Genomic DNA, 22,348 nt, shown 5'->3' on the forward strand with positions numbered 1-22,348 from the left:
GATCACAGTTTTAAAAATTTCTTCAACTAAACTGTTCAAGGAAAGAAAAGGTGTCCCCTTTTTCTCCTTTAGTATATTTTTACTCTTCCTAGAAGAGAAGCAAAAGATAAACACCAACCAACTACTGACACTTAAATTGGCTTCCTTTGTCTTTTGAGGTCAATTCCCTAAAGTCAGCCCTACTTCCTACATTTTATGGTTGCTAGTAAATTTTAAGTACAGAACGAAACAGGAATGAAGTTGTTTGAAATTCTCTTAGCTCAGCCTGTGAAAACTTCTCAATTGTCAGTTTAAACTATCTATTCCTACATGGTGATGACTTCCAAACGTCCTCTCTGGCTTCAACTTCTCCATGGTCTTTGCACACGAATACTGAACTACATACATACATACATACATACATACATACATACATACATACATATATAACAACCTGTTAGCTATCTCCAGGTGCCTCGTATGGTGTCTAAAGCTGAACTCATCATCTTTCTCCCCAACATGGTTGCCCCAAGCAACCATGGTGGTGGTCCCACCATTTAAGCAGCTCAAGTTCCAACCTATGTCATCTCATACTCCTTCCCTCTCTCTCACTTTCTGACCTGAATCCATCTCCATATCCTGTCCATTTTCTTTGTAATTATGTGTAGCATTAACTCCTCAGTATATCCTCAATATTAAGTATCTAGTTCAGATCCCAATCAATTCTAACTTGAACCACTCAAGTGTCTCCCAGCTGGTCTCCCTAACGCTGCCCTTTCAGGGTAGAACTTACACCCATTCTCCACATGGTGGCCAGGGCCATCGACCTAAATCTAATTTAATTGGTTTAACTTCTTCACTTAAACTTTTCAAAAGTCCTTCCTCTGCCAACTATAAATTCTCACATGTAATATTGCGACTTCAAGAATCTAGCCCCAGCTTACCTCTCCCTCTAACCCCCACACTCCCTCCGTCTTGGAAGGTCTCTCTTACTTTTTTTCACTTAGCATGTACTCATTTCTTAAGACTACTCTCAAAACTTGTCTTCTCCAATACCTTTCACGGCTCCACAGTCGAGCCAGTTCTCCTGTGAGCCCACCTAACCACGACCAGACCATGTTGCTGTGTCAAATTGTCTGTCCTCCATATTTAATCTGTGAGCTCCCTGAGGGCAAGACTTACCTTACATTTCTATCCCAGTTCATAATCCAATTCTTCTCACATGGTAAGCCTTCAATAAATACTGAAGAAAGAATGACTATGTGGGGTTCAAAAGTGAGAGCTAAAGATCTATATCAGAAAATGGTAAGTCAAAGATCCTAGCTGCTCTAACAAAGAAAGCCTACTGCACTCCCCAAGGCAAATTTATTTTTTCATTGTCTTCAATATCAATTTTGACACTGAATGTATGTCTCACATTCCTGAAATAACTTTGATGATTTTGAGAATATCAAGACCATGAAAGTGATCCTTCTATCTGCTCTCCTCCTTGATATAAAAATTATTTGTATCTTCATCCACAGGAAAGCATGTCCCTCTGTGATTCAGCTCATCCATGATGACGAGCATCTGACCCTCATGTAGCCTCTCTCTCTTCCTGCATTGGTCTCCTTCACTCACCTCAGTAATGTTCCTTAGAGTTATTCCCTCCTCTAAATTCCCAGAGCCAGATCTATATCCTCTCACTCAGACTATTTTAACAGCCTACTTACTAGTCTGCCCTCCTCCAGCCTCTCTCCTTAATAATCCACTCTTTATAGTACCTGAGTCCTAACCACAAATCTGATCATGCCTTAAAATCTTCTCATGTGAACAAGAAAAACTTCAAGCTTCTTAGCCTGAAATTCAAGGCCCTATAATATCTTGCCCCATCCTATCTTTCTAACCTCACCTTCTTTCGTGCATTCAAGAATCACACCAATCAATGCCGTCACTGATCACGTCTTATCAAGCTATAGTCTGCCAAATCTCTCCAGTTCTGCTCATGCTGTTCCTTTGACTTTATCCCTTTGTCAATCTGAAAAACCCCTTCATCCTTCAAGAAGACCCAGTTCAAATAAGCTTCTCCTCTACAAAACCTTTGAACCTGACCAATTACAAATCATGTCTATTTTCAAGGGTTTCCAAAGCATTTAGTTTATTTTCTGGTCTGGCACACAAAATATTGGCTCTATCTCCTCTATGAAATAGAAATTCCTTGAAAGAAGTCTGTAAATTGCACATCTTTGAATATTCACTCTCTAAGATAAAGCCTAAGGCAAAACCAGTGCTAAAAAAAAAAAAAAAAAAAAAAGTTTCCTGGCTTGAGCTGTCTTCGTTATGTAACAAACTCTGAAAGGAAGAAACAATACCTTATTCACGGCTGTGTTTTTTTGGAGTACGTAGCACAGCACTAAGATCAAGACGTATCAATGGCATAAAAGAATGACCTACTTCGGGAGTAAAAATGCTGAATGGGTAAATGAGCTAATGTGAAACAGTCTAAAAATATAAATATTTCCAAAACGATTTAAACCCTTTCATTATTCCTGGCATACAAAGACTAAAGCAAGATTCCTCACAGTATATCATTGCCCAGGAATTCTGTTACGGGTCCATGGTCAGATAAGAACTCAAAGAATTTAGGAACTTTTAAAGCAACTTGACAAGCCTTAGACATCCAAATGCACCATCGATGGGCTGGTCTCACTGAAGAACATACTGGCTGGTTTGGGTCTCACTGAATGTATGTGGTAAGCGACACATGGGGTCAGAGCTGCAGGCCAGTTGTTGCTCAACAGGACCACATATCAGTCTGTGATGGGTTGGAAATGAAAGGAAAAAAGTGTCTTTCACCAGAGACAGTCCGAAAAACACTAGCAAAGAGAATAATATAACAAACTCCCACGTACACAACCAATTACTCCATATTTACCTTCCATATTTGCTTGAGACGTTTTACCCCATGACATGAAACATTATAGATACAGTTGAAGCCACCTCTGTGTCTTTCCCCAATCTTTGGGTCCTCCTCCCCTCTGCAGAGACAGCCTCCAATATGGCTTTTTAAATAGGCTACTAAATCCTGTTCAGTAGTGTGAAATTTTCCTGCTGAGGTTAAGGGCAATGTCTCCTATCACCAAAAGGTAGTAAAATTTAACAGTGATAAATTTGATGCTATTTAGAAGACTCCTGTCTATTTAATATGATGTGAAAACCTGTGTTGTGGCCCCTATCTGTGACCTTTCTGTCAGGACTGACAGACCTGAGCTATAAGCAAAGGGACATCTGCTACCTCAACCTTAAAACGCCCACAACTTAAAAAGAAAAATTAAAGAGCGTGTTGTAAAGGTGTAGACAAAGATTTCCACTGACCTCTGCTAATAAAACAAGCTTTCTAAGAACCCTGGGCTGATGGGACTTAAACTATAGAAAATGATTATTTCCATGTTAGAGGTTAGCTTCGAGGACACAGAGAGAGAGAGAGAGAGAGAGAGAGAGAGAGAGAGAGAGAGAGAGAGAGAGAGAGAGAGAGAGAGAGAGAGAGAGAGAAAATGTCCGAAATGACAGGTGGAAAATATGGGCTTTCCTGATTAATCAAATGGGCACTGCAACGCCAACATGCCCCCTGAAATTCAAACCTATTCTTGCATTAATGCCAACTCACTTCCAAAATACCCACCGCTAATCAAACGTGTTTGGCTGCCTCCCTATTGAAACTTTACAAAACTTTAATTTCAGCCTCATGAGCCCTGCAGCTGTAAATTAATTGAATAAAATTTGCAAACATTATGCAGAGAGATAAAGCACTTTCAAAATCTTTTCCCTGTGCAGTTGACTAAGCTGCCTAGCGCACCAGTTTTGCCTGACGTGAGTTCAGAACCCCTGGAAACCTTCCTAATCCTACTCTCTCGGCCCTGTGCCTATTCATGGCACTGCGTTCACCCATATCTGGAAAATTAATAAACCGCAGGTGGGTTTCAGCACTCAGAAATATCCCTGCTAATTCGTGCCATTCATTATACTTAGGCACCCTCTGCAATGGGAGAAGCCTCCACAAAAGAACACAACAGCAGCAGATACAATCCCTGAGGTTACTCGCTTGCAACAAAATACCTCATTTAAGATTTCTGTGGTCTAAAGCCAGAGCCAGGAATTAAATTTACTGAAGGTGAAATTGCTTATGCTTTGGTTTAGTACAGATATTCCCAAAACAGTTTTCTGAACTCATCCATTTCACAATGAGAGAGCAAAAATAAGCATGATTTCTGAAACAGCAAGGGGAGTCAAACTGATTGCTCCCACATCTGTCAACTGTACCAAGTGAGTCAGCTAATCAGTGGTCACATGACCCAACATCACACTGAGAGAAAACAAGACTACGGTAACAATCTTTCAAAGCGAGAAGTCCTAATATATTCAGATGTCATGATTCATTGATGAGATCCATGGCCACCAGAAGAACTGAAATGTCCCCTCTCTGGCTGGTTTTCACAGCACAACTGCCCCCCTTTTCAAATGAGGTCAAGTCTATGCGTTTTATCAGCATGTGGACTCCCTCTAGCTGGTCTGGAGATGTGAGGGCTGAGGCTTGTCTCAGAAGACCTGGGTTTGAAACAACCTCGCTTACTAACTGCTGAGGGAGCTTGTTAGGTTTCTTAAACTCTCTGAAACAGTGTTCTCAGCAGTGGAGTGAGGACATCAAAGGCGCTCCTGTCGGATGCGTGTGAATGGGAAATAGAAGAAAGTAGGCAAGAGCTGGGCACCTCAGTGAAACAACTTTGGAAATGTGAAGATAGCCATCTTTCCCTTGTTTAGAAAACAAACCATAAAATAGAGTCAACATATCCCCTGCTGCTTGCTCTTTAAATATATGGCCTCTTACCAGAACCAAGCAAGGTCACCAAGAGATTCTTTTTATAACTTAATCACAGCAACGATCAGAATGCCAGGTGTTTGCTGGTCACAAACATGATCCCCCTGCCACTGCCCCACCAAGCAAGAAACGGGTAGCGTAAGTCCTTACAATACAAATGCATCTCTTCCCTCAGTACTTTTGGACGGGACAGGGGGAAAATTAGCTCATTCACACAAAGTCCATTAAATAAATAAAATCCCAACACTTGTCTTGTTAGACAAAAAGCAGATGGAAACAATACAAAAGATTGCTAATGCTTTGGCAAACAAACCATACTTCTAAATGCCATTCACAAAAGCCCACCAGACCTCCAGCTGCGACCCGGCCCAGGGAACTCCCTACGGCAATTTTCAGTGTATTTAACTCAAGACTAGAAACCCAAGAGTATTTTTTAAAATCTCCCAAATAAATACATCTAGGAAGGAATTACTATTTATATCACAGAGCCATAGATTCAAAGAGACAAAGTTAAAGAAGAAAAAAAAATGTATGTATCCACTTCATCGTGTAATCTCTACACAATAAGAACTTGAAAGAGCTGTCACCAAGGAAACAGTCACATCAGTTTCTGGAAAAACGAAAGTCCAGAGAAACTTGCCCATCCAATGAAAATTATAATTGACTTTTAGAACTAGCTAGTCTTGTTTCTGACAAGAAACAAAAACCTTCTTGGGTAAAAAAAGATTCAATAAAGAAAATCCTTGTGTATGTATCCATCCAAACATCCAAGTATTTATTATACCAGGTACCGTGTTTCCCCGAAAATAAGACCTAGCTGGACCATCAGCTCTTATGCGTCTTTTGGAGCAAAAATTAATATAAGACCTAGTCTTATTTTACTATAAGACTGGATCATAATGTGATATGATATATGATATGATATGATATGATATGATATGATATGATATGATATGATATAATGATATGATATAATATAATATAATACTGGGTTTTATATTAATTTTTGCTCCAAAAGACGCATTAGAGCTGATGGTCCGGCTAGGTCTTATTTTCAGGGAAACGCGGTAGTACCTACTACAAACACTGTGCCAGGTGCTAGAATAATAACAAAATAAATTAGTCCCTGACCTCAAGTAGCTTATAGTTCAGAAAAGCAACTGACAATTACAATAAAACAGTATAAGAGCTATGCTAGAGAGGACACAGGTTAGCTATGAACGCAGGTATCCAGGAAAATAACCCCAGTCAACAATCTGAAGGAGAGATTGTGCCCTCGCATAACTAATGCTAACAACACTCACCACGTCTCTAATGTTCACCCTCTTGTAAAATCCCTGCTTTACTGAGTTCTCGACCAACCTCTAAAATTTCACCCCAATTGGCTCTGACACCAGTCACTGCCTGCTTCTTCTCTTTTTTTTTAAACACTAGGAATTTTATTTTACTTTTTGTTGACATACTATGGGGCAAGACAAAATTGACACCATACAAAATAACTTTATAAAATATCATTCACATCATATTTTATCAGATTTCCAGCATTCTGTGCATGTTAAAGGGGTTATGTAAGGAGGTGGAAAAACACTATGCCAAACTTTTAGTACTAATTTATATACACACAGTAAGAAACAAAACAAATAACTGTTAGGTTTTCTATAAATTTATTGCAAAAACAGTGCAAATGACTATATTTGGTAAGCTGTAAAACAAACTCGAAAGGACCCAGCTAAGCTTAAACACAACAATTGCTGCTCAGTCTCAGCCTTTAGCTTTCCTCACCAGTTTATCTTTTGTCAGTCAAGACCACTCCCCATCTGTTCAGTTCAGGCGAGTGCTGGGAATAGAGACGTGTGAAGACTGGCTCTTCAGAAACCAAACTGATGCGACTGCCTGATGCCAGCAACACCTTTAGGATCATGCCACTTACTCAGGGGCAACTCTGTGAGGTCTGTGTTGAAAACATTAAGATGCCACCATGTTGAAGTTAGACCTTAGAAATAAGTCACCCAACCTCTTGATGACGTGGAGAAAAGAATCAAGAAAGCAGCATGAACAGAAAGGACTGGGAACGTTATTGTTTGCTGACAGACACGGTATCCGTTTCGCTCTCCCCCCATGTTAGAAGGCCCTTTCCTCTAGGCCTAGCCCAGTCAGTTCTTTCTCTTTCTTTGAATGTACTGTCTTCTGTGTAGTCTTCTTTGGCTCCAGGAAGATTTACATGTTGGTCTTGTGTGGCTATAACACTCTGCACATGTCATAAAACTGTGTTCACTGTATTGAGGTAATTTTAGTTGTCTTTCTCTTCCTAGAAAAGGACCATTTCTTAATCATCTCCCAGAACCTAGTATATAGTGCATGACACAAAAAATATATTCAATAAAAATCTGATGAATGAACTAGGAGAATTACCAATCTATCCTAAATACAAGTCTAATAAAGGAAAGTATTGCCTATTAGGGTGGGATTGTACATTACTACAAAGATAAAATTATTCTGAGCCTGATAAAGAAATACTGTTAGAGTCCTGGAAACAGCCTGAATGGAAAGCTTTTTATAAATGGATTATTTTCCAGTCAACTGTACCGGTCTTGTAAGGGGGGGACACACAACAGTCACTCTACAGTGTACAATTTATTTGAGGTTCAAAGTTAGCTCACAGGAAAATAAGACTGGTATCTCACAAACTTATTTTTAACATTAAGGTCAGATTTTATTAGAAAAAAAGAAACACAATGTGTCCTAAGAATCAGAGAATTTTTTTTTTTTTAAATCTCTCTGCTGCTGAAATCTCTGTATGGTCAAGAAAACCTTACTTGCTGGTTTGCTTCAGGAAAGTTATCAACCTACATTGAAGAATTCAGTTTTCACCAACAGCCTCCCACATCCAGCTGATCAGAAAATACACAGAAGCCCCTCACTGAGCTCTCACTACCAAAGTCCTCATTGTAGAGCTCCTGGTCTACAAGTTTGTTGGTTTCACTAAAATAACCGCCTCCTGAGGCTGCAGGCGCACAGCGAGGGCTGTTCGGGTGGAAAGCAGAGGCCTGGCCTTACTGAGGATGTCAATGTGCCATCTGGGAGCATGGAGAAAGGAGCAGAGGCTCGAGCAAGGGCTCAGGAGTGCGTGCTTTTCTTGCCCAGGACTCCCGATCCCATGCTTCAGGAAAGCAGAATTCTTCGCACTGGAGAAGGAGCTGGTTAATACAGTTGGAGCTTTAGCTGCAGCCACAACAGGCCACACATCCAAGCTATTTCTCATTCAGCAACGTTCACCAACTCCAGGGTAGACGAACTCTCCGAAGTGGCAGACCTTGGCAACAAGTGAATGGAAACTACAAATTACATGCCAGGAGTAAGGGCCGCGGGTCTAGAAATCACAAGGCCAGGTTCTGTCCCAGCTTAGTCTCTAGCTAGATGTGTGGCCTCAGACCAGTCAGTTAACCATTTGGGGACTCAGTCTCTTCATCTGAAAGGTAAGATGCAATCAGATCATCTCTTAGGTCCCTTCCAGTTCTAACCTACTATAATTCCATATAAGGGTTTAAATTGTGAAAATCAAGTTGTTAGGGTTTTAGATATTTTTCAAATACAAATGTAAGAAGAACCCTTCATTAGGTTGTTTCCTCTTTCACTTCCCATGAAATAAATCACTAATCCTCTCACAAAGAGAAACATACAGAAAATATAACAGAAACGACATTTAAGCCTTAGCAAGGACCCTGACCCACGCACAGCACGGTATTCATATGACGGCAATATGCCTGAGGCTTTCAATTCTCCCCTTAATACCTCATCCTCTAAAGAAGACAACTCACGTACTTACGTTTTCCTTAGTGAAGGGAATCCAGGTGTTTGACCACGGATGCCCTGTAAGGGACCCCAGTTCTACCAGTCTTAACCCTATAGCAAGGTCTACTAAATTGAATGCCCTCTTGGTTTGACTCAGGATCAAATGATCTTAGAGGCAACCCACATGGGCCAGAGTGGCTGAAAAAAGCCACCCTGGGCAGGCAGGGGTCCTTTCTAAGCTACACAACCAAGAAATGCCTATGGTAACAGAATTCAGTGCAGCCTCAAGAATCTTTTGCTTTGCCAAGCACTCTTCTTCTGGATATCTTTGCTCAAAAAGAAGTTTCCTCGAGGTGCGTATCTATCGTTCCTCAATAGAAGCCCCTCTCCATTGACAGGATTGGTATCACTCATATGGTAATGTCTCTACAGAGCTCATGACCAAATTGTCTGACCCTTCCTTCTGGGCTCTTCTTGACAAGGAGCACCCAATATTCACCCAAACAATGGGCAACCTCTTTGCAGCCCACAGCTTTCTGCTCCTTATGCAAAACCACAGTCACTGCCATCTATCTGGAGTGGACCAATGACAACACTTTTTCCCACATTACTTTACCAGATGGGGTGAACAGTAGAGTTAGATTAGCAATAGGTCTGCTCAATATCTGGTTATACAAGACCTGCTTATGAAAGGCCTTCAGGAGCTGCTTATTAACCAGCTCTTGTTGATCAGTTCATTTATACAAACTGCACACCAATTAGTTTGGGGGGAATATCACCTGTATTACACTATGCTTAAACTTGCAAAGGATTCTGTTCTCAACAAGGGGTGTTTACCCTGGATTGAGGGGTCTGCACACTTAAAATTGCTCACTGCTAAGTCATTGCAGAATCGAGACTGCACCCCAAATTTACACTTAGGAGTTAATTCTTCAAAAGATAAGACAAATTACCAGGAAAAAAGAGGAGCCTACTCTCAGTTTCTTGTTGTTGCCAAAATTTGAGCTCTTTTCTCTAAGATTTCTATTGACTATTATAAAAAAAAATCAATATTTGTCAATTTTGGAAGAAATTAGAAGTGGCCAAATGTTCTAACAAATCTGTTAAATTTTGGTACTATTATGATTGTATTTGGATTACTTTGATTTCCCTCAAACCAATTCTTTACTACAGTCTCCTAAATTAGGTTAATAATTAGGTTTCTTTAAAAGAAGGCAAAAATAATACACATAGACTGCTGCCAAAACAGGGATGAGAGCCAGATGGGTCAAGTTTTTCTTCCTTCACATGCTACAGAAGAGAGAGCTACTGAAAATTTTATACTGTGAATTATGTGTGATTTGAACACTCAAGCACTGGGAATATTTTGCTTTGATACTAAAAGACAAAACAAAGAAAATTAAAAACTGGGTATACTAATGCACTTTTTCAAATATACTTATAAAAGAAACTATTTCATTTAATGCTATCTTGGAGAAGCATTATTGAAGCAATGCCTCAATAATAAATTTTTACAGAAACAATTCTACTTTTTAAAGCATAGGTAAAAGTGCTACTGAAGACCAAACATTTTCAGTTTGTTTTTTATAATAGAAGAAATTTAATAAAAAGAGACAATCCTATTTTCCATTAGAATTGCTGCTAAAGGGAATATGTATCTTAAAATTCAAGGCTTGGAATTGCTCCCCACATGTTAAACAAAATAAAGGCCATCACGAATCTGAAAAATTATATAAACAAACAGCAAATTCTATTTAGGCGGCTATAACCTAGATAAATTAATAAAAAGTGTCACTAGGGAGATAGAGTCAGTCTCGGTAAAAAAAAATGTCTAAAGTTTTTTGTGTGTGTGTTTTTCTCTTTGATGGTTTGTTGATAGATGATACAATCCATAACTTTGCTTTCACCAAACAATTCAAAGTACAAAAAAGCACCAGAATGATATTGTTCTGCTTCTGTTAAAATGGTACAAGGAGTGAAAGAGAATGTCTCTGGCGCCTAGAAGTTTTTAAATAGGAAAGCCATAGCTTATCACGTAGCATTACAATTTCCTATTGCACATTTGTTAGCCCCATAGGTGGGGAGCTTCCTATGGACAGGGAACCACTGCTTCTGACTCGTCTTGTATCTTCAACATTTATATGGACACGACCGGCACACAGAGACTGTTCATACTTGAACCTTTTTTAAAAGGAGGGTGTGGGGAACAATACACTATTTGCTTAGACATGAGCCCCTCCTTCTCCTCTTTTTAGACTGCCCACTCTGCTGAGTCACCATCAACAGGCATTGACGTGGACGTCCTCTTAGCACTCCCTGTAAACTGTTCAGGAATCTATAAAAGGGAGAAGTCCACTCGGCAGTACAGTGATGGTTTTTCTTGGGGATGCTGGGTGGTTTCTCATGGTGGGACCTACAGCCTAAACTCACACCATTACAGCAGAACTCCAACATGGAGAGGAGGGAAAGCACTAGGTTTAGGTGGGCTCTGACAAGGCCAGCTTTGAGAGCTCAGACAGAGACACTTCAGTTACCACCCAAGGTGGAGTAATGGCATTAGATTTACCCTTCCACATGAAACAATAAAAAACCTGGACAAAATATATAAAAAACCCATTTTCATGCCACCGAATATCAGGAAACAAAAACCAGTGATAACTGAGAGATGGAAAATGGACAAAAAGACTGTCCCAGTGACTGACTCAGGAGAGTTTCCAAATCACGACACAGGGAGGAGGAAACCAAGTAAAACCGGATGGAGTTAAGCAGATGAAGTTGAGAGTACAGGAAGACCAAGAAGGTAGAGTTCATGGGTGAGAATGCCAGAGAGGAAAGAACTGCACAGAGAACTCTAAAAACCTGCCAATGGTCATCCTTAAGTATTCACCAAGCACCTGATCAGCACACACATGAGGACACTACCGGAGCCTGAGGACAGAACCAACGGGAAGGATTTGAGGTAACAGTGCCAGATGCTCAAACAAGGACAGGAGTCGTGCCTGTTCCCCATCAGCCAGAGTAGAAAACCTCAAGATTCATAGGGCAGTGGATGGAAGACTCAGAGAGTCTTGCCTCAGTAACTTACTCTAGACTAAATACTGCTCTGGTCCCACCTAGCAATTCTGAAAAGCAAGAGTCCCTACAATCAAACTGTTTCCGAATAACTTAATTATGTTTCAGGAAACTAAAAAGGCTCAAGAATAATTTTAGGCAATACGAAAATATCCAGCACCCAAAAAGATAAAATAACAATGTCTAGCATTCAATCAAATATTATTAGGCATAAACAAAAAGCAGAAAAATACAATACATGATGAAGAGAAAAATCAATCAACTGAAACTGACCTAGAACTGACGTAGATGCTAAAATGAACCAACAAGGACATTAAAAGTTATGATAAAAGTATTCCATATGTTTAAAAGTTAGAGGCATGGAAGATATTAAAAAGACACAAATCAAACTTCTAGACATGAAAACCACAATATCTAAGATGAAAAATGCACTGGATGGGATTCATGGCAAATAAGATGGTGTAGAAGAAGATTAGTGAACTTGAAGACATAGCAATGGAAAATGTCCAAAATAAAACAGAAAAACAATTATAAAAAAGAGAGAGCCTCAGTGATCTGTGGCACAACTTCTAGAGGCAAGATCTACCTGAAGGGAAAGAGCAGTATGGTTTTAGCACACTTTCAATGGATAGTTGTCCCATCACGTGGGCAGGGATGTGGTCTGGAGTCACAGATGACATCAAACCCATTGCTTCCGCACAATTAGTGCTTATCAAATAACACCTACCAGACAGGGAGAGGAGGAAAAGGACCAGGAGAAAGAAGCAATGGGCGAGATGAGCCATTACGTGCTCATTTAAGTAAGAATAACTGTAATCCTGTGTGTAAAGCACCTTGACATTAACACACACACACACACACACACACACACACACACACACACACACACAGATACACACTCTTTCTGCTACCGTTATCCTTACCAATAGAGTACAACTAACACTTCACATCTCACTCTGAATCACATTGAGGTCATTCATTTCCCAGTATATCTTAGAAAATAGGGCTATAACAAAGAAATCAATAGGTTAAATTTACCACATATAAAAATAACACACATAACGGGTTTAGAACAGAACTGCAGCTTAGCTTTAGCTTCGTGGGTTCCCTTGCAGAGAAAGACACCTTGTAACTTTATGATTCCTTTTTTCCCCTTGTAAACCAGTGAAAAGAAGTACTAGTTACCTGTTAAGCACTAACATTGTTCTTTATCTTAAACACCAGACTGGTTTTCAGAGAGAAGCCCTTACCTATGTTATTTTGCTATCCTTAATCATAGAGGAATGTAGAATACCAGTAAGAAACAGCATAGCCTTAGTAAATAAAACTAGTTAGCCAGTCCCATCAACATGATTTTAGAAATCCTTTACAGCAAAATAATACTGCTTCAATTAATTAGGTAATACGTTTTCAAAGGTCAAAAGCATAAAACCAATCAGCCTGCTCCGACCTCATTCCTTTCAACAAATAAAGAAAAAAAAAATTACATAGGCAATATTTAAAAAATAAAACAACAAAAAAAATCAGGCCACTAATTGATTCCAAACCCAAAATTCAGTCAAAAGGCATTAAGATCCCTTTGTTTTAACAGGAAAGGAAATGGTTTTCCTTAGAAACTCTAACTCCAATGGATAAACATTAAAATAAGCTGCAAAAACCAATTGGAGCATCTGCTTTTCCATAAACACACAAGACATCTTGGGGAGAACTACCCCATTGAACTATATTAAATAATCCACTGTACATTTGCTTGTCAGATCTTAGAAAAAAAACCCCACAAATATTATAATTGAACATCTTTGCAACATCTGTAAAATTAAGCTAAAACTGACAAGTTATTTTACTTTACCAAATCATGTTATTTTATTTTTTCTAATAATTTTAGGTTTAAATAAAAGTCATTATTTTCGATTTTCATTTCCTTTTACTGTGTTTATATTGCACCGCTGCTTCTATCAGAAGGAAGTAAACCAGGATGCTGGCTTTCCAACTGATTTCTCTGCTGCCCCCTTCTGCTTAAACAGGACATAGGAGGCAGGTTCTCCAGATGTCAAAAAATATTTCAAAACCAGGTTAACAGACTGCAAAATCCAGACTGGCATCGAGACTTGATTACCTCGTGTTTTTTTTAAAGGACTTTTTCATTTTGCAACAGAAATCATTTCATGTGCATCCTGAAATCTGATCCATGTGTCAGGCTATGCAAATCCCGTGATGACAAGGGAAGGCTCCCCCACCCTCATACTTATGCAGCTAAGTGGGAAGCAACTTAGGAATCCATTTTGTCATGTATGCAGCTGCATTCACATTTATAGGCAAGACATTACTACTTTAAATACTGAGTTCCTTTATTCCTAAAAAAAAGGAATAATAATATTTCTCACCACTGGTCAAATAAATGTGCATGTTCTCTCCCTGACAAGATTACTTTCTGCTAAGAATTTATAAGCTAATACAGTAGTGATAATGGTATGATTGCTGACATATACATCTCACTATCATCACAAAGTATTACAAACAATATAAATTCCTAGCAGGTAAATAACTGTGTCATTCTAATAATGAACTTTTAAAGAAAAGGGAGTACAAGAACAGTAAGTGGTTCTGAAAATGCTTATATATGATCAGTAACCAAGTATATAAATCCAAAGCACTACAAAAGTTTACAAATAATTATTTTAAATAGTCAATAGAGGAGAAATTTAAGGAGGGGGGAGTAGCTGAACAGAGCTCTTCCTTCTAGTTTGTTTTTCCAAAATTCAAATGTTAGACCAAAAAAAAAAAAAAAAAAAAAAAGCTGAAGACATCATAAGTGCTACCTTGAAGGCCATTCAAAGGGAAAAAATTACCTTAAAAGTAAATGATGAGATTTTTTTCCAAGTAGATGATCTTCCAAAAAATGAAATCACAGGAGGTGCTATTCAACTCCATCCTTCATCTCAAATGCACTGGAGACTCAGAGCCACCCTCACGCCCACATTAGACCCCACTGGGGAGCTATACGTGCAGGTATCACTGGGAGTAAAGACCTGCTTCACCTGCTGATCACGTGAATCAGGCGAGAACGATCCCCGACGCCGAGCCAATGACGTCGGTGACGGAAAACATCAAACTAAATGTGGAGCACGCGTTTCTGTTCATTTCAGGCTGGTTTCACACCCCCTCCAACAAATCTTCCATCTTCTGCCAAAGAAATCCTTATAAATCCAAATCTAATGACCCTCCTCCGGGGGACAGAGAACGCCAGTTACGCTCCACACCCATTCTCCCTTTTTCTTTTAAGAAGAGACATTATTTTCTTTTAATGTGTGTTAATGAGAAGTGCTGTGTGAAACTTTAGGGGATCTTACTTAAAAGTCATGAAGCATAAGCCCTCTTTGGCTTTTCCACCTCCTCCCTCCTTCCTCAATGTTGAAATAATGGCTGATGCTCCAATAGCCACCTTGAACCATAAGGACCTTAAAGATGAAAGCCACGTGCAGCACAGCCAAAAACCAAGCTGAGCCGGGACCTGTAAGGACTTTCTGAAACTGCTAATCCAGCCTCGAATCACTTACCTCCAGGCTTCTTTTATATGAGTATAAACTCCTGTATCGTACACCAATGTAGTTGGGTCTCTGTTTCTTGCAGCTAAATAATAATTCTAACCAAGACACTCACGCTTGATGACTCTCCCTCACCCATCGGATGTTCCAAACACGGGTGCCTCTCCAGCTGCATCTCCTGTCACATACGACACCACTTTTTCCTGAATGTTAGTCCTAGCATGCCCTAAACTTTTACAGATCATGTTCCACAGCCTGAAACCAGACCCCAACCCACCCACCACTGGCTCACTAAATTCCCAGTCCCACATCCTAAACTCAAAGGTCAATCTTGCGTGGTCTTTGCTAGCCCTTCTTCCCAGCCTAAGCGAGGGTCTTCTCTTCTTGCTCTCTCTTCCTCCGCCAGTATGCCCTTTGCAGCTCTACTTGTTGGATTTTAAATGTCTGTATATGACACTGTCTTAAGAGCAGGGAGTATGTCATGTTCATCTCTATTTCCTTAGCATTTGGCATAGTGCCTGGCTCATGACCTTGACTAGATGGCCAATATTTTGATTTATAAATAATGGGTCATGGGCCAGCCAAGCTTGAATGTGACTCCTGTGAAATCGCTATCCTCAACCCAGCCTCTCCCTCTGTATGCCTGCAGAACTCTGTACATCCCACTGAATAATGTACTGGGGGAGCTGTTTACACATTTGTCTCTCTCCTGTGACATCCACATGGCAGATTACCATGAATTCTGAACCCCCTCCACTTTGCCAAGGACAATTGTTTGCCAAAGTATTGTTCATATTAATTGCAATCTATTAAAAAACGGAAGAGCATAGAATTCATCAAGATATGTCTGTTAAAATAAATAGAGGTTGACTTGAGATACAATGTACTTTTGGGTCTCAATGTTTAATTTTCAGTTTATTCCCAAACAAGTGACATGGTTGATTATTTTTGTTTTAAAATTAACAGAAGCGAACCCCAGACTTTTTTAATAAAGGATAAAAACTTGCCTTTGGGGCAGTAACTACAAAGTGAGTGCTATAGGAAGTAGGAAGAACGTACTCTGGAAACTGGCTCTAAAGTGAGTAACCAATGATGTCATTGTGGGATAAAGAAAACAGTGTTAATGACAGTATCTGGGAATATCAGCCGGGGCAAGAGCTCAAAGATTTCTAAAGAGACAAAATATCACAAGCTAATTAAAATTTTCCATGTTCGGAATAAAACTCCAAATCCTTTTTAATAGGAACATGTACCACCTCCAATGAGCTACGGTGATATGCAAAAATATTTCCAATTTCAAGGGAAAAATCCCCTTTTATTTTCTCAAATTTCAAAAAATAAAACCTACTTTGTGGAATGTTAAGGAAGGAAAGATTGAAAGGAAGAAAAAGAATTTCCAATATTTTATTGAACCAAGCAGACACAATATGACTACTACAGACAGGTACACCTCAACCCCACGTATCTATACATCCTGATGGAGGTATATTCATACACGATGGCACTAAGAATTTTGAAAACTACTCCTTTCTGCCTGCCAAATGATAAATTGCTAAGGCTCCAAACATCTGTCACCTATTTCAAAAAATGATTCACTAAATATTAATCCTATTACATGTTAATGAAATATCCCCAGTTGCCAAGTAATTTTCAAAAATGCACCAACTCATTAAAAAAAATCACATACTTGGCTAGAGGGCATGTTTCATGTAACTCTCAGCTGAAACTTTTCATTGAACTTGAGGTTGTTAGTCTTATAAGTCCAACTTGATAACACAGCTGGAGCTGAGTCATCAAATGCAAGATACCAGTATGTGTGGGGATGAGGCCAAACTCAGCTGAAACCCCAACCAAGGAAATCAAGCAAACATGCCCCTTGCTATACAGGACCATTTTTATATCTGTACCGAAAAAACACAATGTGGAGGATAGCAATTATTAATTTCAGGCAAATCCTATGGTTCTGTAAGGAGGCTTAATTTAACATCTATACACCATGGAATTTATTCACAGGAAGTTTCTGGTAAGGGAAAACATATTTTGCGTTTTGGGGCTTTTAGTTTGATTTCCAGGGAACATCATCTCTATAAAACTCAGTAAAGTGCAGTTAAAGAGAAAGATGAAAGGGGAGGTAAGAGGCTGTCCTTTACAATGAATTCTCCTTTCTGGCCCTGTTCTCTCACCAAAAACTGAATGAGTAACTTTAGTCAATGATGGAGATCAAAACCAGAGAAATCTAAAATTTTGAAGTACCAGAACACCTGTCAGATGATAATTGGAGCTGAATATGTTCAAAGCAATCCCAAATTAAAGAGAATTTCATGATGCAGGCATTTGAGGGCCCGAACAGAGGAAGAACCATCTGATGCAGTAGCCCAAGTCCTTCTGTGTTATAAAATTATACTTTTCCTTATGGTGGCAATGCTGGGTTTGCATCTTTATATTTTTGTTCCTAATTAAACTGAAGCTACATAATTTTACACAAGAAAAATAAAGTGAATTAAGCCTGTTTAAAATTTTGTTACATTTTTATTGTTTTATATACGCAGTATACTAAGTCCAAAAGACCTAATGAAACCATCATACCGAAATGCATGCTGTCAAGTTTTCCCTTTTTTTTTTCTGAGAAATGTTTAATTTTACATAGGAACTATCAAGTATCAAAGGAACTATGAAAGTAATAGCAACCTCAGCACCAAAGCTTGTAAGTAGTTTTCCATGCTGCCGTCAGCCTTTCTTCCTAGCAAGGCTTCATTCAGTCAGCTCGGCCACCCATCACTATCCTCTGGCCCTCTGTATGTCTACAAATGTTACCTTTTCTTTACTTTTTAAATTCTTTCCATTTAAGATCCTTTTCAGAATAAAATTTTTATTTGCCTTTGTATATACCTCACTGCTAAGCCTTGATATTATCATACTTTCTGCATAACAAATAGTCAATAAACATGTGTTGAATTAATGACCAATTATCCTACTACTATCATTGTGAAAGCAGTTTTCATAAACGAAAAATAATCTTTTTCTAAGGTACTTTCACCTGTATTCTTGTCTTAGTACTGTCACTGACTAGCTATTGATTTGGGGCAAGTCACTAACATCCCTCGGTTTCTGCTTCCCCATCTGTTAACTGTGAGATTGGCAAAGGTGACTTGAAAAAAACATTCTTTCCAGCTTCTATCTGTAATTCTATGACCTTTTTCCTTGCCTTCTTTTTTATTTTTAAAAAGTTTTTAAATATTTTTTTTTTCTCTGAGTGTTTTAAAAAGGCTATTATGTCAACTGAATCAGTGTCTAAAAGTTTTGAAGGTAATTAAAGACATGGCATAAAATTCAAAAATGCTGTGCACAAACCAGAATGTCAAGTTTGAGTAGAGCCAAGTTCCTAACATGTATTGATTCCCTATTAAGTGTACTACACTCTGCAAGGCCATGTAAGTGCACAAAAATGCGTAAGACGATCCCTAAGGCTTTCAATCTAATGGGGTAGATGGATGCGTAAAAGACTACCTATAATATAAGGCAGATGACATAAGTGCTAGAGAGAGATGGAGATAGCGTAATTTTAAAAAGAAAACAATTGGATGTGATGTCTCAGGCTAGAATATACCTTATGGTCATGCACAGAGACTAGATAGGCCTCTCCCCAGGCCACCCATGCTATTGCAATGGAATGTGATCTACTTACAACAAAATCTGATCATACTTCCCTTAATGGTTTGCTGATGTGTCAATAATTATGGAATTATATTCTAGTTGGTAAATATACTGATGACAAAATATTTAAAATCTTTGATAATTTTCCTTAGTACTCCATATATTTAAGTAGAATCTGCATCGAATTCCTCTCAAAAAAAATCCTTGTATAATAAATACAATTTAAGCCATCAAATTACAACTTTAATCATTTATTCATTCTTACCTTAAGAATATGTACTGACTCTTCATATCAAATTAGAGACAAAGTCCCAACGCTCCTATGTGGTAAATGTGCTAACCACACTATATATGATAGGTTTGTGTGACAAAGAAACTAGGGCTCTCCAGAACCTTTCAGATATCTTTTGCTTCGGTACAGATAGACCAAAGAAGGAGTAAACAAAAAACAAAACAGTTTTATTTAAAAACTAATATTAAGGAAGCAATCACTGAGTACAGAACAATTTTAAAAGTACAGCTGAAGACAATGATTGACTGATGAGTTAGAAGGACACATATTCTGATGGAGTGGTGATCTACCATAAAAAGATACTTTGGCAAAGGTAAGAGGAATAAAAGAAATAGAACAACAATGGCGACGATGGTCATGATCAGAAGTGGTGAGTGACAGGGATCCTGAAGAATAGACACATGTCCTATCTGGCCATGAAACTTAGATGATAAAAGAAAGGAAAACAGCCAATCAATCAATAAATCCCCAACAACAAAAAAACAGTTCTGTAATCACAAAAGACGTAAAAAATGAGTGATAGCTACCTATCCATGAGACCCCTTTTACACACAATAACCTTTGAAGAATATAAGACGTATCTGAAGAAAGGGACTGGGAATTCGGAGAATTAGAAGCCACCAGGAAACACTGCAGTATCCCCAGAAGCTCTCAGCCACCCATCTGGGAAGTGCTTGAAGCAGAACAATCCAGAGCACAAAGGGGCCCTCACAAGTGGGGCAGTGAGGTGCCAAACGAAGCCACTGAGCAACAGAGCCCTGCAGCTTGGGCAGGACCCCTGTGGGCGTGAGCAGCACAGGAGCTGCGGACCAGACGTTCTCAGCGGGAGTGGCACTCCTCCCAGGGGCCACGTGGGGTGTTTTACATCGTCTCAATGGCCCTCGGTAGTATGGGGCCGGGCATGCCAGACAGGAAAATTGTGGATAACAAACAATTATTCTGCATCCTGCAAGACTTTCGAATGCACCATCGTACTTTCTTATAGATGAAAATTTTCTAATTATCTAAATTTAGGGCCCAACTCCACTTAAAGACACAAAATAGTTCTTGCACATTTTAATATGTACTGAATTTTCAAAGTTCGCAACTTCCTTGAATGTAAATTGAGGAAGCATTCTCCTTAGCTTCATTTGGAAGTGTACCAAGAATGGTTCGCCATTTTGGAAATCATGTCACCGACTCATGGTGTTTAAGTTACTGATACAACATACCTACATCAAGCAACATTTGTAGATGTCATATTTATGGTGATTCTGTGTTTGTGTGTACTTATTTGGTCTTCATTTCAAAGTTTCAAACATAAAGAAGAATTTTTGCCAATACTCAGTGGAATGTTGTTCTACTTTTCTTCAATCCATACTTACTCATTACAAGAAAGTTCAAATAACTGACGACTTCATTACATCTCCCAGAACAGTCACAAGCAAGGACTCACATAATAAAATGCATTAAACATTATCTTTCTTTTTTATTTATATTACGATAGTGTTCTTTTCTTAATTATTTATTTATTTATCTATTTATCTATTTATCAATTTATCTATCTATCTATCTATCTATCTATCTATTTATTTATTTATTTATTTAGGAGGGCACAGCTCACAGTGGCCCATGTGGGGATTGAACCGGCAACCTTGGTGTTATTAGCACCACACTCTAACCAACTGAGCTAACCAGCCACCCCTAGTGTTATTTTCACTTTAAAATTACATGTACACATGGTTATAATATTGATACATTTAAGTTCAGAAATAAAGAGGGACATCCCAAAATACATTATGAAGATGGAGGTCCTAAATCCGACAGGGCTGGTAACTGCTACTTCACTACCTCAGAGAGAGCTGCAGAGTGGGTTTTGATATTCCCACAGAGAAAGGCAAGGGGAAAAAGCACCAAAAATTGACGCTGTCACTGAAAAAGAAAACATCACCTGATCGCGACTAGAACAGGGAGATCCTAACAGGTGAGGGAGCTACCAGGATCTGAAAGGGCAGCTTTCCTGTCCTCTGAGGCACAGAGGGAACCAGTCTGTCCGAATGAAGAGCTGACTGCTTCTCATTCATTCACAGAAAAGGCGTGAGCTTTGCCACCGACAACTGCAAGTGAGATGAGCCCAAGTATTTTCAGAAATACTGCTGTTTCAGCGCCATCTGACTTTACCGGAAAGCATTTGACAAAAGACAGCAGGGAAATCCTGAATTTACCGAACAATTCCCTATTTACTGCTTTATTTTGTTTCTACAGAAGTAATTTCTAAACTAGTCTAATCTGTAAGTTGACTACAGTGGGTCAGAGACATGAAGAGGGGCAACACGCAACGGGGGAGAAGAGGTAGATAAAGTGGGTGAATATATAGTTTATTATACTTTATATTATTAAGGTTAAATTTTATTACGATTAAGTATTAATCTGTTAGTATTATCAAGTTGTACTACATGTGGTAAGGGCAGAAATGTAGACACAAAGCAACATCCTTTTTGGTAGAATTAATTTTAGCAATTAAATACCTTTCAGTCTTTGTTTAGATATCATCTTCTCAGTGAGGCCTAAAGTGACGCCCTATTTGAAACTGTAATTTACTCCAGAATCCTGCACTCACAATCCTTACAATGATGCTCACTTTTGTCTCCTAACTCTGGTCAACTTCTGGCATGCTGCATAATTTCTTTATTTATTATTGTTATTGGTGCCCCTTGTTACCTGCATATAAGTCCCATGAGGGGCTTGGTTCCCTTTCTATCCCAGCATCTAGAGCACAGCATCTGGAGCACAGCAGGTGAGCAACCCAGATCTGTGGACAGAATGAATACTAGCACCTACCATTTATTAATACTCAACGTTTTCTATGTGCCAGACACATTGTTAAGTGCTTTACATCGAAGATCTTATTTGCTCCATACTTAGAAAAAAAAGGCTGTGAGGCAAATATTATTAATCTCCATTTTACAGATGAGCAAACCGGAATTTAGAGAAATGAAGAAAGTCATTCAATACGGTCCAGTGAGCAGTGGAGCCAGCCCTGAAGTCCAGTCCAGGTCTGACTTGAAAGCCTTTCCCATCCCATAATCATCACAGGGAAGCTTAATAGGGCTCACACACGATCCTTCTCCCCTCAGGCGATGAAAAAGATGTCTAGATTAGTCAGCCCCAAACTTGATC

The 22,348-nt window shown here is 39.0% G+C and overlaps 1 protein-coding gene across 2 annotated transcripts in view; it reads right to left on the reverse strand.

Annotated features, from left to right (window-relative positions):
- The window catches only part of SMYD3 (SET and MYND domain containing 3), a 555,557-nt gene that overhangs the window by 255,180 nt on the left and 278,029 nt on the right, over positions 1-22,348 (reverse strand). The gene's annotated exons all lie outside the window — the stretch shown is intronic.

The sequence above is a fragment of the Rhinolophus sinicus genome, chromosome 6, assembly GCF_057876585.1.
Source record: "Rhinolophus sinicus isolate RSI-liver-muscle chromosome 6, RSI-T2T, whole genome shotgun sequence".
Classification (NCBI taxonomy): domain Eukaryota; kingdom Metazoa; phylum Chordata; class Mammalia; order Chiroptera; family Rhinolophidae; genus Rhinolophus; species Rhinolophus sinicus.